At 44.9% G+C, this 17,767-nt stretch overlaps 2 non-coding genes across 2 annotated transcripts; one reads left to right on the plus strand and one right to left on the minus strand.

Moving 5' to 3' along the window:
* Positions 1-7,083: 7,083 nt before the first annotated feature.
* Positions 7,084-7,157, plus strand: trnai-aau (transfer RNA isoleucine (anticodon AAU)). The gene has a single exon. It is a non-coding gene; the product is annotated as a tRNA-Ile (tRNA).
* Positions 7,158-10,999: 3,842 nt separating this feature from the next.
* trnad-guc (transfer RNA aspartic acid (anticodon GUC)) lies at positions 11,000-11,071 on the minus strand. Its single transcript has one exon. It is a non-coding gene; the product is annotated as a tRNA-Asp (tRNA).
* Between the last annotated feature and the right edge of the window lie 6,696 nt (positions 11,072-17,767).

Genomic DNA, 17,767 nt, shown 5'->3' on the forward strand with positions numbered 1-17,767 from the left:
TGGAGTCCTGTCTCTCAGTCCCATCCTCCCCCAAGCCGCCGGGGGGTGAGGAGCTTCTCATTGCTGCATTGCTCTGTTTGCTCAAATCAACAAAGACCCAATTCCCGCCCTACCTGTTCCTTACAGGGAGGTGTTGAGAGTGTCAGATCTGAGCAATGTGAAGTATCCAGTTGGAGAGTTACATCCTGGCGACAGGAATATCTCTCCACAGCTGCTTTCGGAGCTGCTGAATATTTGCAGGATTTTCTGTTTCTGATTTTGTTCCTTCATTACAGGAGTTCATTTACTGACAACCCAAAACTTGTCTCCAGTGCGCAGCTCCAGACACAGCTTTTCTGTGATCTTCTCACAAACAAGTTCACTCTTCAGTTTCCGACACGCATTCTTTAAAATCGACTGTTTCACACTCAGCATCCTGAGGCATTGACTTCAAACATCACCCACCCATTACTGCGCACCCCACCCCGCCAACCCACTCCCAGGGTCACAGGGGTACAAGTATTTTTTTCAATTAGAGTTCGGAGGAGCAAGGGGCTCACTATGCTTGTGACGGAATAGAAGGGATTAATCCACAATCACAAACAGACTGAAAATGACTTCATCTCTCTCTGACACACACACTCACATGCATCCTCACACATCCATCACACGGCAGATGCTAAAATTCGGGATCAATAAAAATGCCTGGAATTAATGATCTTGAGTCGATTGTCGGAGAAAAAAGAAACAGCTGATTAACTGATTTATTTTGCGGACGGAATTCTTACCCTGTCTGGTGTGGATGTTATTCCGGATCAACAGCAGTGTGTTTGATTCTGAGCTGCCCTCAAAGTCCGTGTCTCTGGGGACTCTTGTTCGAGTCCCAACACGGCAGCTGGTGGAATTTGAATTCAATACAAAATATGTGGAATGAAGATCCTATTTATGTTTTCATCCATTGTCAATTACGGGCATAACCATCTGGTTCACCAAAGCCCTTTGTGGAACGAAATTTGACGTCCTTTCCGGTTTGGCCTCCGTGTGACTCCAGAGTAATAGCAATGTGGTTGACTTTCAACTACACTCGGGCCACTGTGATTGGGCAATAAATGCTGGCCAGCCAGTGACACCCATGAATGAATACAAAAAATTATATAATTGCGGATTAACCTGCACACTTTAGTTTTGGAATAATAATCGAATTCAAGTGAACCTGCCGTGACCCCTCTCTGAGGCAGCATTTCCTTTATGCTGCTGTTGCTTCTTTTGGCGATTACCTCCAATACAAGGGTCATGGGTGGAGAGGGGACTCATAATGTTAAAATGGCGGCGCGGGCTCGTTGGGCCGAAGGGCCTGTTTCCCGTGCTGTGTTGTTCTTTGTAATATCTGCCCTCTGCTTCTCGATCCTGCCAACAATGAGAACAAATTTCTATCAATCATCTGACCAGACAGACCATGAGGATTTGCATATTTTTTGCCAAATCTCCTCAGAACCTTCTCTTCTCCAAGTAGATCAGTCGCAGTGTGTCAAACCATTCTCAATAAATAAAATTCTTCATCAATTTAACTATTCTGGTGAAACATTTCTGCCACCTTCTGAAATCTTTTATAATGTTCTTATAATTTGCTCTGCACAAAATGGAACCAATATCCATTTGAAACCGAACCCAATTCAAATGTAGGTTTAACATAGCTTCTGTTCTTTTGTACTCAGTACCCCATTGATTAAAAAAAGACACAGGGCACTGTCTGATTTATTATGATCACTCTCCTCACTGTCCTGTGTACAGTTCTGGTCACCCTATTATAGAAAAGATGTTACTAAACTAGAAAGAGTGCAGACAAGATTGACTAGAATGCTACCAAGACTTGATGGTTTGAGTTACAATAAGAGACTGGATAGGCTGGGACTTTTGACTCTGGGGCTGGGGGTGATCTTCCTGAGGTCTACAAAATAATAAGGGTCATTGATCAGCGAGACAGTCCATATCTTTTCCCAATTGTAGGGGAGTCTAAAACTGGAGGGCATGTGTTTAAGCTGAGAGGGGAGAGATACAAAAGGGTGCAGAGGGACATTTTTATTTTTTACGGATGGTGATTGTCTGGAACAAGCTGCCAGAGGTAGTAGTAGAAGTGAATATGACTTTATTTTTTAAAAGCGTTTGGGCAGTTACATGAGTAAGATGACTATCGAGGGATATGGGCCAAACGCGGGCAATTGGGACTAGCTTAGTGGATAAAAAGGGCAAGTTGGGCTGAAGGGCCTTTTTTCATGCTGTAAACCTCTATGATCATCCCTGTCAACTTGGAAGATATATGTACATATTTGCCTCTTTAGAACTGTACCATGTAGTTTATGTTTTGAATCTGGGTTCTTCCTTCACAACGAATCAATTCACATTTTGATGCATTTACTTTCATCTGCCTTATTAAAAATTTCCGTGCTTTTGGAAGTTTATGTAAACCGCATGAACAGTATTACCTTTGCCAACACTCTCGGTTATAATTTCAAAATACTCAAAACACTTCAAAAAACATTGTTACCTTAATAACTCGGAAGTTGGAAAGTTATTTCCAGTCTCTTCGCAATTACACTGATCATGTCTTTCAGTATCCTTAGATGCATATCACCCGGTGCTCGCGTCTAATCAAATATGGACAGACTCTTCAAACCTCCTCTTCATTGAGTTAATTACCTCTGGAGTGGAATACCGAACAGTTTCACAAAGATTCACTTCCTGCTCAGTGAAACGCCTGGGACAGAGTTAAAATATAATCGATTCAAAACCAAACTGTGACCCCCAACCCCCCCCGCCTCCCGACCACTTCCCCCCCCCCCGGCCCCCCGCCCCCCGCCCCCCGCCCCCACCACCCCCACCCCCCCAGCATTGTCAGACTGCAATTTCTTTCTGACCAAAATACAACTGAACGCACGATGCAAGAATCCCTGACGCGACAAGCAATGGACAGCCCTGATTGATTCATTGGGATAAGTTTCCAGTCTGGTTCCGTGGGTGAACATTCTTGAAAACTTTTGCTTTGCAGCATAGAGAAAATTGTCGCGATGTGTTGCTGGATTTCAAACCTGATCTGGAGACATGTAAATCCCGCCATCTAAAACGCAACCTGTTTTTTTTTTCGAAATAAACAACCAACATTTGAAAACAAAACTGGCAACAAGTGAGGGCTCGTCCGGGATTTCAACGCGGGACCTCTCGCAAATTCATGCAGCGAAATCCCCGAAGCGAGAATCATACCACTAGACCAACGAGCCGTCGGTGTTCTAACTATTTAGCGGATAAACTTCTGTTAACTAGCTATCCTTTCAGGCTGTCATTAGAATGGAACATTGAAGAAAAACGCAGCAGATTCAGGGGGAAATGAGATCCTCTTTGTCTTAGACCCTGAATATTCAACAGGATGTTCAATGTTGGGATTGTAGCTTCTCTCAGCGAAAGAAATTCCCATCACATCAGTTCAAGGATTGTTCTGAAGAACAGACTGAGCAAAGTGTAGAAGACCAATGCGGAAAAGTGTGAGGTGATTCACTTTGGTAAGAGTAACAGGAGTACAGAATATAGGGCGAATGGAAGGACTCTTGGTCGTGTCGACGAGCAGAGAGATCTCTCTGTACATGTGCATAGATCCCTGAAAGTTGGCACCCAGGTTGATTAAGTTGTTAAGAAGGCGTACGGTGTGTTAGCTTTTATTGGTAGAGGGATTGAATTTCGGAGCCGTGAGGTCATGTTGCAACTGTACAAAACTCTGGTGCGGCCGCACTTGGAGTATTGCGTACAGTTCTGGTCGCCGTATTATAAGAAAGATGTGGAGGCATTGGAAAGGGTGCAGAGGAGATTTACCAGGATGTTGCCTGGTATGGTGGGAAGGTCTTATGAGGAAAGGCTGAGGGAACAAAGAACAAAGAACAAAGAACAACACAGCACGGGAAACAGGCCCTTCGGCCCAACGAGCCCGCGCCGCCGTCCTACTGTCTCAGTGACCTATTCCTGATTTTAGTCTACGCCTAACGTGCGAGGATCAGGGAGGTCCAATTTAGGGACAATTTAGTACCCATCAATCAATCAGCCTAAAAGCACATCTTTGGAGGATGTGGGAGGAAACCGGAGCACCCGGAGGAAACCCACGCAACCACGGGGAGAACGTGCAAACTCCCACAGACACAGGCCCAAATCCATGTGTCCGCACAGCAACAGAGATAGTCTCTGAGCTGTCATGTTGCCCTCGAGATGGTCCAGTTTAAGCACACTAACGACATGAAGCAATAGGCAACTCCCGAAGCAACATCCAAGAGCAGCCCACGACAACCTGCCGCATGCATGCCCCTTGCTGGACTTAAATGCCTGTGGAGACAAAAAAATTCATTATTAAACAGGCAAAGACTAACATTCCTGAGGCAAAACGTATTCCAAAGCCTACAATGTTCAGTAAGGCCTACTATATCCCCCTATATGTAGCCCGCTCATATGGCTGTCTAAGTGACTCTTAAACAACCCTAGCGTGCCTGCTTCCACCACCTTACTCGGCAGTGCATTCCACACCCCCACTACCCTTTGCGTGAAAAACTGCCCTCTAATATTTGTCTTATACCTAGCCCCCCTCACCCTAAGCCCGTGACCCCTCGTTCTATCCATTTCTAATAGCGGAAAAAGCTTACCACCATTTACTCTATCTATCCCCTTCATAATCTTATAAACCTCTATTAGATCCCCCCTCAGCCGACGTCTCTCAAGGGAAAACAGCCCAAGTTCATTCAATCTTTCCTCGTAAGACAGCCCTTCCATACCAGGCAACATCCTGGTAAATCTCCTCTGCACTCTCTCCAGGATCTCTACATCCTTCCGGTAGTACGGCGACCAGAACTGGACGCAGTACTCCAAGTGAGGCCTAACCAACGTTCTATACAACTGCAACATCAGACTCCTACTCTTAGGGACTTGAGGTTGTTTTCGTTAGAGAGAAGAAGGTTAAGAGGTGACCTAATTGAGGCATACAAGATGATCAGAGAGTTAGATAGGGTGGACAGTGAGAGCCTTTTTCCTCGGATGATGATGGCTAACACGAGGGGACATAGCTTTAAATTGAGGGGTGATAATTATAGGACGGATGTCAGAGGTAGGTTCTTTACTCAGAGAGGAGTAAGGGCGTGGAATGCCCTGCCTGCAGCAGTTGTGGACTCCCCAACTTTCAGGGCGTTCAAATGGTCAGTTGGATAGGCATATGGATAATATTGGAATAGTTTAGGTTCGAGGGTCACTAGATTTGTTCCAGCGGTCGGCCCAACATCGAGGGCCAATGGGCATGTACTGCGACGCAATTTTCGAAGATCTGCGGTTGTCCAGCTGGGGAAGACTGCACTCGCCTCGTTCCATTCTTACCTTTCTGGTCAGTGGCACAATATCACCCGCAATGGTCACTCTTCTCCCTCCTGTGTTGTTACCTCCCGAATCTTTGAAGGATCTAACCTTGGTTCCCTCCTATTTCTAGTCCTCACCTCTCGGTGTTATAATCTGAAGATCAGTGTTAGTTTTCACACGTAAGCTGATAATACCCAGTTCCAGCTCACCATCAGCTCTCAGAACCAATCTCTCTTATTAAATTATTAGATTGCTTATCCAGCAGCTTGTACTGGATAAGCAGATAATTCCCCGTTAAACATCTGGAAGGTCAAAGGTCCCACCACAAATTCCATTCCCAGTCAATGACTCCATCACTCTCCCTGGTCACTGTCGAGGCCGAAACAAACTCATGTAACCTTGACACATCATTACACCTGGAAATGAGATTCTGACCACACATCTGTTCCTGCACCAAGGCCACCTGTTTCCAGCTGTGTAACTTCACACATTGTTGATAATACCTGATCTCAACTGTACCTGAAACCCTCATCCATGTTTTTGTTACCTCTGAACTTGCTGATTCAAATACACTCCTCCTGCAGATTTTGTTCCCTGAAGGACATTCGTAAACTGCATGGGGTTTTATAAAAATGGACAATTAATTCAGGGTTTGTCTTGAATTAAAATTTCACCATCTGCCCTTTTGGGTTTTCAACCCAGCTTCCCAGAGTATTACCCAGGATCTCTGGATTACTTGTCCACTGCCACTGCCTCCCCCAAACACTGCCAGGAATGGGATTTGAATACTTGCCTTTTCCATTACCCTCATGAAAATCTCGATCAAGTTCATTACCTATGGGATTACTGAGGGGTTTTCCTTAATTATTGTGTATCAGCACAGGTGGGTGTTTTTTTTTTCCCCCTCGGGTAATTATTTGGAGAATATTACACATTGAACAACAAAGAACAACACAGCACAGGAAACAGGCCCTTCGCCCAACAATTAAACTGATATTAAACTGATTGGACTGATTCTTACAGCCATTTCTGAAGAGGTGTCTTTACCGTTTGCAATTCTCCACTCATTTGGCACCACCCATATAACGAGCTGGGTTAGAAATTGCCTCCATTGCCAGTGCAATTTCCACCCTTATTTCCCTCAGTATCCATCGATCCGTCTCTTCCAGTCACCAGAACACAGCAATTAAGAACAGACATTGCGCCTGGCACGTTGACTCTGTTATACCATTCAATTCGATCATGAGACATTTATTTATTTGTCTTCATTGCCAGTCAGTGAAAACACAGTCACAATATGAAAAAAAAAACAAGAACAGCAACAACAACATCAGGCAACACACATATAGAAATCACACTATGTTTCTGATAAGTGTTTTTCTTTAACCCTACAGTGCAGAAAGAGGCCCTTCAGCCCATCCAGTCTGCACCGACCACAATCCTATCCAGGTCCTACCCCCATATCCCTACATTTTTTACCCGCTAATCCCTCGAACCTTCGCATCTCAGGACACTAAGGGGAAATTTTAGCACAGCCAATCAGCCTAACCCACACATTTTTGGCCTGTTGGAGGAAACCGGCGAATCCGGAGGAAACCCACGCAGACACGTGGAGAATGTGCAAATTCCTCTAATTGAAGCCAGGTCCCTGAAGCTGTGAAGCAGCACTGCGAACCATTATGCTACCGTGCTGCCCCGATAACCGTCCGTGGACGGTCATTCGGATGTGGCCGGTTAGCTCAGTTGGTTAGAGCGTGGTGCTAATAACGCCAAGGTCGCGGGTTCGATCCCCGTACCGGCCAGTTTCCCTTTTCCCTCAAACTGAACGGTATTGGGCGGCACGGTAGTCCATGCTGAAATTGCCTCTGAATATCCTGAGATGTCGTGGGATGAGGGGCAAATACGTAGGGATATAGGGGTAGGGCTGGGGTGGAATTGTGGTCAGTGCGGACTCGATGGGCCAAATGGCCTCTTTATGCACTGTCGGGTTTCTACGATTCGATGAAATGTTCGAAAAGTCACTCCACTTTCAGCTTTCACAACAAATTCAGGCAAAGTGTTTGAAATATCAACAATTCTATGCGGGGAAAACAAACTGTGAGTTTTAAGACATGAACCAAATTTCTGCAGTTTATACTGACATCCACCCAAAATACATTATCTGTGAATGCATCATTTTCCAAGCTTGGGTTGTAAGGCCATGTATCAGAGAATAGGATAGTGTAGAAGAGGCCCTTTGGCCCATCGAATCTACAGTGATGTATGAAATGCCCTGGCCTGCCCAACTAATTCCACTCGCCAACACTCGGCCCATTGAGCAGAAAGCAGGCTCAGTGCCACAGACTGAAAGGAGGTTTTAGTTCACATGGGCAGCATGGTCGGCGGAGGCTCAGAGGGCTGAAGGGCTGCTCCTGTGCTGTAATTTTCTCTCTTCTCTGATATTTAAAGAGTACACATTGATTTACACAGCCAGAGACTGACAATTAGAGGATGAATCCCACAGGCAGTTGCAGAGACTGATAGGTAAAAGTAAACCCAGTCCCCTCATATAGTGTCCGAGAAGGACAGTTACAACATTAATCCCAAAATGACAGAGCATCGCAGGGAGGGAATGAACCCCGCAGTCACTCTCAGCTCCCACTAACTGGCAAATACACATCGAGTGCCCAACAGTACCACGGACAGAGTGACTCCATCAGTCACATAGAACACCAGGCAATTACTATTCAATACAATGTGAACAGAGGTGATAGAGAAGGAAAAATGGAAGTGTGGTGAGGAAGAGATAGAGGAGCAAATCTGTCTGCAGATCATGGATGACAGATACAGTATTAATTCCATTCTCTCACAGACAGACGCGGAGTTGCTGACGTTGGACTGGGGTGGACACATTAAGTAGCAGCAGGACACCAGGTTAAAGTCCAACAGGTTTATTTGGTAACACGAGCTTTTGGAGCGCCGCTCCTTAACCTGATGAGGTAGAAGAAAAATATAATGAAACAATTGACTAAGTGGTCACGAAAAAAACACTGGCCAGCAGGATTAAGGAAAATCCCAGGGCTTTTATACATACATAACAAGCAAGAGGGTAGCCAGGGAGAGGGTCGGCCCACTCAAGGGCAAGGGAGAGAATCTATGCGCGGAGCTAGGGTAAATGGGTGAAGTATTAACTGAGTGCTTTGCGTCAGTGTTGTCCGAAAACGACGTGTATGATGATGAGTCTGGGGAAGGATGTGCAGGTGGTTTGAGTCATGTTGAGATCAAAACGGAGAAGGTATTGGTGCCCTTGAGAAATATTAAGGTCGACAAGACAGGTCTGATGGGATATACCCCAAATACTGAGAGAGACAAGGGAGGAAATTGTTGGAGCCTTGAGAAAAATCTTTGTATTCTGATTGGCTACAGGGGAGGTCCCAGATGATCGGAGAATCGCCTACGTTGTTTCTTGTTTAAAAAGGATAACACCAACAATCCAGGTAATTACAGGCCTGTGAACCTTACATCAATGTTCGGGGAATTATTGGAGAGGATTCTTCAAGACAGGATATTTTCCCACTTGGAAATGAGTGGACGGATGAGTGAGAAACAACATGGTTTTGTAAAGAGGAGGTCGTGTCTCACGAACATGATCGAGTGTTTCGAGGAAGTGATGAAGACGTTTGATGAGGGTCGGGCAGTGAATGTTGTCTACATGGACTTCAGTAAGACCTGTGACAAGGTCCCTCATCACAGACTGGTGCAGAAGGTGAAGTCGCATGGGATCAGAGGTGAACTGGAAAAGTGCATACAAAACTGGCTCAGTCAAAGAAGACAGAAGGTAGCAGTGGAAGGAATGCATTTCTGAATAGAGGGCTGTGACAAGTGGTGTTCCTCAGGGATCAGTGCTGGGGCCTTTGCTTTTTGTAATATATATAAATGATTTGGAGGAAAATGTAACTGGATTGATTAGTAAATTTGCAGACAACACAGAGCTCGGTAAATTTGCGGATAACGATGAGGACCATCAGATGATACAGCAGAATATAGATCAGTTGGAGGCTTGGGCAGAGAAGTGGCCGATGGAATTTAATCCGGACGAATGTATGTTAATTCAGATTAGAAATATACAGTAAATGACAGAACCTATAAGGGTATTGATAGCCAAACCAATCTGAGTGGACAGGTACACAGGTCACAGAAATTGGCAACGCAGGTGGAGAAGGCAGTCAAGAAGGCAGACGGCATGCTTGCTTTCATCGGCCGGGACACTGAGTTTAAAAAATTGGCAAGACCTTCTGTAGCTTTATCGAACCTTAGTGAGGCCGCACTTGGAATATAGTGTTCAGTTCTGGCCGCTACAGTACCAGAAGAATGTGGAAGCTTTGGAGGAGGTTCAGAAAAGATTTACCAGGATCTTGCCTGGTAAGGAGGGCATTAGCTATGAGGAGAAGTTGGAGAAACTCGGTTTGCTGTCACTGGAACGACGGAGGTTGAGGGGCGACTTGCTAGAAGTCCACAAGATTACGAGAGGCATGGACAGAATGGATAGTCAGAAGCCTTTTTCTCCCCTGGGTGAAAGAGTCAGTTTCTAGGAGGCAAAGTTTTAAGGTGCGAGGGACAAGGTTTAAAGGAGATGTATGAGGCAGAGAGTGGTGGGTGCTTGGAACTCTTTGCCGCGGATGTAGTGGAAATGGATACGGTAGTGACTTTTGAAATGGGCATCTTGACAAATACATGAATAAGATGGAAATAGAGGGATCTGGTCCTCGGAACGGAAGGAGGGTTTAGATAAGTCGGATAGCATGGTCGATGCAGGCTTGGAGGGCCGAAGGGCCTGCTTAATGTGCTGTAATTTTCTTTGTTCTTTGTTCACCCAGAGAACATCCACGTAAACATGGGGAAACATGGAGACTCCACACAGACAGTGACCCAAGCCGGGAATCAAACCCGGGTCCCTGGTGCTGTGAGGCAGCAGCAGCTTCCTATCCACCCTGTCCATTTCTTATACACCTCAATCTGGTCTCCTCTCAACCTTCACTGCTCTAAATAAAATAACCTGATCCAATCCAGTCTCTCTTCAGAGCTCAAATTCTCCATCCCAGTCTACGATCTGGTCCCTGGTAAATGGACACTGCACCCTCTCCAGTGCAATCAAATTCTTACTGTAGTGATTTGACCGGAACTGCACACTGTCCTCCAGCGGTGGCCTCACCAAAATTTTGTCCAGCTCGGACTGAACCTTCCTGCTCTGACAATCATGCATTAATATTCTATTCCTCACGCTGCATGAATCTTCACAACTCACAGACTCAAAGGTATTTCCAATATTGGAAAACATTGGGGGTTTCCTTTGTATTTTCGGGGATCTGGGAATCAGTGGATCATCCAAAAATAGAACTGAAAAATATGAAATCACAGCATTTATTGGCATTGCGCTAATATCAGGGTAATATTCGACGTGATGACTACGTGGAATCGCCAGATCAAAGATGAGCCAAATTGCTGGTGAATTGAATGAACGTTGATCCCAGGTCACGAAAAGTGTCGGTATAAATGTAAAGATTTACGTTTTTGTAAGTTTCGTTCCTTGACAGTCATTTTCGTTTCTGTTTTCAAAGTTAGAGAACAACACAAGTACAATTTGACATCATAAAATTGTGATAAACTCCCCGTCGGGGAATTGAACCCCGGTCTCCCGCGTGACAGGCGGGGATACTAACCACTATACTAACGAGGAATTGTTTTTGGAGGTGACCGTACGCATTGTACACTTGCCACTTCCACTTCCGGAGCGACAACTCAGTTCTGATGAGATCAGTTATTTTCCCCAATGCGGAGAACCATTTAATGCAGCAAACAACGGCTTTAACTAACTCATTAAGACTTTAGGATTAGCAGGAAAGAGAATGAGATGGATGCATGAAGAAAAAAACACAAATCAGGTGGAGACAGAAAGGTGCGATTGCCGTTCATATCAAACCGCATGTTCTTTTTAATTTTGGAGGAAAGACGGGGTGTCTTGAAGTCTGAACATTCTGGACAATCTCAGCTGGTCTCTCTCCACAGATGATGTCAGAACTGCTGAGTTTTTCCAGCATTTTCATTTGTTGTTTCAGATTCCAGCATCGGCAGTATTTTACTTTTATTTTGTCTTGAAATGTGTTTTTTTTTTCCAAACCGCTGGAAGTTTCAAAGTGCTTTACAACTGAGATGCTTTTCTTTAATTATATTGTATTTTTATTGCCCGTGGTACAGGTGCAGATTGAGCAAAAACATTAAGTGTTTCATAATCTAGTATTTATCATAGTTTGGAGATTTGTTGTTTCGGGAACAATCAACTTTATCCAGATACAAAATCCAAAGAGTGATGAGTAAGACTCATTTGAGCCTGACGTGATTTGAACACGCAACCTTCTGAGCTGGAGTTAAACGCCCTACCGTCACGCCACAAGCTCACACTTCTTATTGCTTTTTAAATCCGTGTTATGTTCGGTGAATTCAAAGCTCACACCGGAATTGTCTCCCTCTACTTTCTCGGGATTTAAAACGAATGGAAGAGTAACAGCGAAGCAAAATTAACGAGAAAGTAGAAACACAACATTATCCTACAGGAGAAATGTCTTTTTGTTCAAGGCGTCATTAGAACGGTTTGTGTTGTATGAGGTGGTGGCCGAGTGGTTAGGATGGTGGACTACTAATCCATTTCGCTCTGCACGCGTGGGTTCGAATCCCGTCTTCGTTAATAATGTGTCTTGTGTGACCTCAATCCGCGAATGTTGCCTGGGTCGGGTTGCTGTTAGTGCAGGCTCGATGGGCCGAATATCTCCCTTCTGCTTTGTGGGAATTCTATGATTTTCCGGGCGGCAGTTTCACTCCTCTGAAAGTATTGATACACCAGTTCCTTATCGAAAAAGCCGACTCCGATGAGTTCCGAGCCACAACCTTTGAATATCTCACCAGACAATGATGAGAAGTCCAACATGTCATTCTTTGCGCCGCAGAGCCGCAGCTGCAGCATTTATTCCCCATTCCTACATGGGAATTTCTGACGTCGCGGAACAGACAGTTCAAAAGTTGAGCAATTGGGCAGTGATTACTTTTCAAAAAGACTTCATTGTCATTAACATATTTTGGGACGTCCCGTGGTTTTGAAAGAGCGACAGAAATTTCAGTAGAACTCCAATAGGACACAGACACTTCCTTATTCATTCATGGAGCCTGGGTGTCACTGGCTGGGCAGCATTTATTGCCTAAACCTCGCAGCCCGAGGGCAGCTGAGAGCCAACTACATTGCTGTGGATCTGGAGTCACATGTGGGCCAGACCGGGCAAGGACGGTAGGTTTTGTTCCCTAAAGGGCATTAGTTTACTATATAAGTTTTTTCCGATGATGGTGAGGAATTTCATTGTCAGCAGTAATTCTTGCGAATAGACATTTTTTATTGAATTCAAATTTCACCAGCTGCAATGGCAGGATTCGAGCCCCAGAGTATTAGCTGAGTTTCTGGATTAATATTGCAGCGATAATATCACAAAATCATCGCCTCCAAATTTCCCTCAAACCGACTGCTTTGATAGTTCAACTCCAAGAGCAGCTCAGAGTGAGCTGCATTGCTGTGTGTCGGGAGTCACATGCCGATCAGACCAAGTAAGAGTCCTTTCCCTATAGAACATTATCGAATCAATTTTATTTTATACAATCGATTCAAGCTCACTCATCCAGATATTTTTATTCATTTCTAATTTCACCATCTGCAGTGGCAGGGGATGTATGTGTATGTGTGTGTGTGGGTGGGTGTGTATGTGCATATGTGTGTGCGCGCATGCGCGCGAGAGAGACTCATTCACCGTCAGCCGGTTTGTGAGTGTGGATACTCAGAGTCTATATCACAGGGTCAAAAGGTCATTTACTCGGGGCATAAGTTGAATGTGAGAAAGTTTATAAGTGATTAAGGGCAGGATTTTCACACAGAGAGTGGTGAATGCCTGGAAAACATCGCCGGAGGGGATGCTGGAAGCAGATTCTGTAACAACGTTCAAGAGGCATCTGGGTAGATACACGATTCGACAGAGAATAGAGGGATATGGACCACGTAGAGGCAAGAAAGTATTAGATTACAGAGGCAGCTGTGTTGGTACAGGTTTGGTGGGCCAAAGGGCCTATCCCTGTGCTGTACTGCTGTCTGTTATTTGTTATTTTAGCATGTAAGAGACCAGGAATTCTCTCACACATAAAACATCTCTAGTGCCCAGTTGTATGCAAATTTCAAGGAAGAAATCCGGAGTGTGATGAATATGTTCTTTTTGTCTGAGCGGCACGGGTTCTATCTCACAGCTCTCAGGAGCATTGGTCACTGTCTATGCGGAGTTTGCACATTTTCCCCGTGTTTGCCGGAGTTTCCTCCCGAATATCTGGTTTATTCCCACAGTCCAAAAATATATAGTTTAGATGGATAGGACATGCTAAATTTCCCCTTCGTGTCCAAAGGCGTGTCGGCTAGATGGAGAAAAATGCATGTTAACTGGGCAGTGTCACGGAGATGAGGCACTGCAGGGTCTCACAAGGCGACACACGAGATGACATTTTCACATCACAGTGCCAGGAATCTGGGTTTAATACCTGCACTGTGTGACTGTCAGTGTGGAGTTCACACATGCTCCGTGCCTGTGTAGGGTACCTCTGGGTACCCCCGTTTCCTCCTCAGTCAAAGGAAGTGCCAGTTATGTGGATTGGCTTCGACATGCTGTCGCTTTGTGTTCCAAGATGTGTAGGTTAGATGGTTCAGCTGTCTTCAATGTGGGGGATTGAGGGGATAGGGTTGGCTAAAAGGGCATGTGTACGGCGTTCTATCAGAGATGCAGTGCAGGCTCGATGGTTTGAATTGTCTCCTCCGGCACCATAGGGATTCTATTCATTCCTTAGTCAGCTCCTTCCAAACTCACGACGATTGGAAACATGAAGGACAGGACCAGAAAATACATTGTGTCACCAAGGTCTAACAGTTACACTCAGAACCATTCCCCATCCTGACTTCGAATCGTATGGCCTTTCCCTCATTGTCAGTGTGCCAAATTCAAGGAAAATCCTCCCTCGCAGTGTGGTGGACGTACCTACACCACAGCACTGCAATGTTTAATCAGCCACCTCCCCAACAACCTTTCAGGAGAAACGTGAGATGGGCAATAATTGCTTCTTTGGTCAACAAATCTCATATCACTTCAACAAATTTGAAAGATTTGTTTGTTGTGACCGTGTGGCTCTTACACATTGTTCTAATATATGTAGGGTAAAAAAAACTGACAATCGTGAAGGAACAATGAAACACATGCGATATCTACCTCAAACAAGGAATTCTCCCATTCCTCCCGCCACGTGAATTACAGAAGTGGGGGAGGGGGGAGGGGGGGGGGGGCGCGGGGGGGGTGGGGGGGGGGGGTGGGGCCGGCGGTGCCGGGGGGGGGGAGGGGGGGGGGACAACGAAAAGTACATTAACCTGGGGCGGGTTTCCCCGGTTTTGAGGCGAACCCGGTAGGAAAATCTTTCCCCAGACTCTGAAACAGAAATAAGATCTTCCAAATAGAAATGCTGGGCTTGCTATAGCAGCCACAAACATGACCCATGTGGAACGGCTCGGAACAGCCTCACTTTCCCACACTGTGGTACCCTATGGGACGAGTTTTGCAACAGAGCTGGCACCAATCGATCATGTGTTGCGTGTGTGGAGGACACAGGAGGGATTCTGGTGTTCAGTCAACACCAGACTGACATTCTTTCCTCAGCTTGGCCAAGTTCTATTTCTAACACCGAACCTCAGGTACAGATTTGTTGTGCTGAAATATGCATGCCGCCCTATTTGTTGATACATATCACTCTGAGATCCTGTTGTTCTTTTTTTGTGGATACGTCAATGTTCTCACACTGATATTCACAATATTTGATAAACACAAAGCAATTGAAACTGCAAGCGGCTTGAAAAGCAAAGGGAAATGCATGAACACAAACTGAATCGACAGTTTTATCTTTATTCATTCATGAGATGTGAGCGTTGTTGACCAGAATTTATTAGAAGAACGATTAAATAACAAAGGAAATTACAACACAGAAACAGGCTCTTCGCGCTCCCCCTCCCCCCTCCAAGCCTGCACTGACCATATGGCCCATCTGAAATAAAACCCCCTACTATTTCAGGAACCATATCCGCCTATTCCCAATGTATTCATGTATTTCTCCAGACCCTCAATAAACGTCACTCTTGTATCCACTTGCACTATCTCCCCCCGGCAGCGAATTCGAGGCACCCATCACTCTCTGTGTCAAAAAAACGTGCCTCGTACATCTCTGTTAAATGTTACTCGTATACCTTAAACCCATGCTCCTTGTATTTGGCTCTTCCATCCTGGGAAAAAAAAGGCTTCTGACTATCCACTCTGTCCATGCCTCTCATAATCTTGTAGAATTCTATCAGATCACCCCTCATACTCCCTCGTTCCAGTGAAAATAGAACAAGCTTCTGCTACTTCTCCTCATAGTTAATTGCCTCCGTACCAGCCACCATCCTGATAAGTCTTTTCTTTACCCTCTCCAAAGCCTCTTCATCCTTCTGGTCCTGCGGTGAACATAATTGAACACTATATTCAAAGTGCGGCCCAACTAAGTGCTATAACTTTGCAACTTCACTTGCCAATGTTTAAACTCAATGTCCCGACTGATAAAAGCAAGTATTCCATTTCCCCTTAGACGGACTTCTCCACCTGCGATGCCACTTTCTGTGACCTGTGTACCTGTACACACAGATTCCTTTGTCCATCAATAATCTTAAGGGTTCAGCCATTTGCAGCACATTTTTCTTTTGTATTAGACCTTCCAAAATGCATTACCTCACATTTGTCCATCTGCCATCTCTCCGCTCAACTCTCCAACCGATCTATGTCCTGCTCTATCCTCCAGCTGTCCTCATCATAATCCGCAATTCCACCAACTTTGTCCATCACTAGTTGTCCACTTTTCCCTCTCTGAAAGTACTTGCTACCATCCAGCTCTCCCCCCAATCCCTGTAACCCCACAGATTTAACATAGCCAATGTACCCAACCTGCACAACCTTGGACTGTGGGAGGGAACCAGGACATCGGGAGGAAAACCAGGAAGACATGTTAAGAATGTGCAAACTCCAGGCAAACAGTAACCCAATGCAGAATCAAACCCGAGTTCCAGGTGTTATGAGTCAACACTGCAAATCTGTACAGCAGCTGGTTTAACTGATACGGATCATTACTATTTTAAATTGTATTATCTCGGAGAGTTTGATTATATGTGTCATGACCATTTGAAATGATCAACAATATTGTATTTTAAAGTTGCATGAAATGTGTTTATCCACCGCAGCCATTTGCAACGATGTTCAGAATGAGCTTTTCTAAGTGATATATATTGAGACTGCATTAACTGTTATCCACGCTTTTAGCTTCAATGGTTACATTATGATGACTGAAAGAGTTATTTTCTGCATCAGTTTGAAGTGACATTCACAGTGACTTTGTTAACTGTCAGTGATAAAAGGAAACAAGTTGTGACAACTATAAGACATGTGTATTGTGACTATAACACATAGGGAGACAAGATGAAGGTTATGTTTTAGCCCTCATGGAGGCAAAAATATGTCAGTTCAACTTTTGCTTCATCGCATATCCCAGTCAGGAACACAGCAGTGCTATATTGCCTCAGTGGCAGATCCCAGGAATAAAGAGAATGATTCCAAACAGCCTGAAACACCTCATCCTTGGACAAAATGCCTGTCCTGCTCTCGTGTCACAGAGACATTTTGCAGCCGACAATTGCACGGTTTGTGAAGGGCAAAATTGTGGAAAGGGAAGACCAAACCGACTGTGTTTGTAGCTTTGACCCCAAGAGGAGCAGATTAATTTCTTGTTACCGCATCATTTTGCACCACTGACGTAGGAACTTAGAACAATAGAAAATAGACACAGGAATAGGACAATCGGCACTTTGAGCCTGCTCGCCACTCACATTGATCATAGCTGATCATCAAAAGCACATTGTTGATCCTGTCTTCTCCTGTATCCCATCATCCCTTGAAACCCAAGAGCTATTTTCGTCTTGAACTCACACATTGTTTACGCCTCAGTTACTTTCTGTGGTAGTGAATTCCACAGATTCACCAACCTCTGGCTGCACTGATTTCTCCTCACCTCAGTCCTGACGAGCAGAAAATCCCACTGCAGCTTAAGGACAAATACCAGAAGAAAAATGATTGTCTCCACTATGACGGTATCACCAATCCCATGGGAAGGAGATTTACACCACCCCATTTTTGATATCAACTCCATGAAATATCAACCAGTCTGCAATGTGTGTATCATAGATGCCAAATGAGGGCTGCTCAGTCAGAAAATAAAACGGGATATATCTTAGTCT

Source organism: Carcharhinus amblyrhynchos, unplaced genomic scaffold, assembly GCF_965287045.1.
Source record: "Carcharhinus amblyrhynchos unplaced genomic scaffold, sCarAmb.v2.hapA scaffold_42, whole genome shotgun sequence".
NCBI lineage: Eukaryota > Metazoa > Chordata > Chondrichthyes > Carcharhiniformes > Carcharhinidae > Carcharhinus > Carcharhinus amblyrhynchos.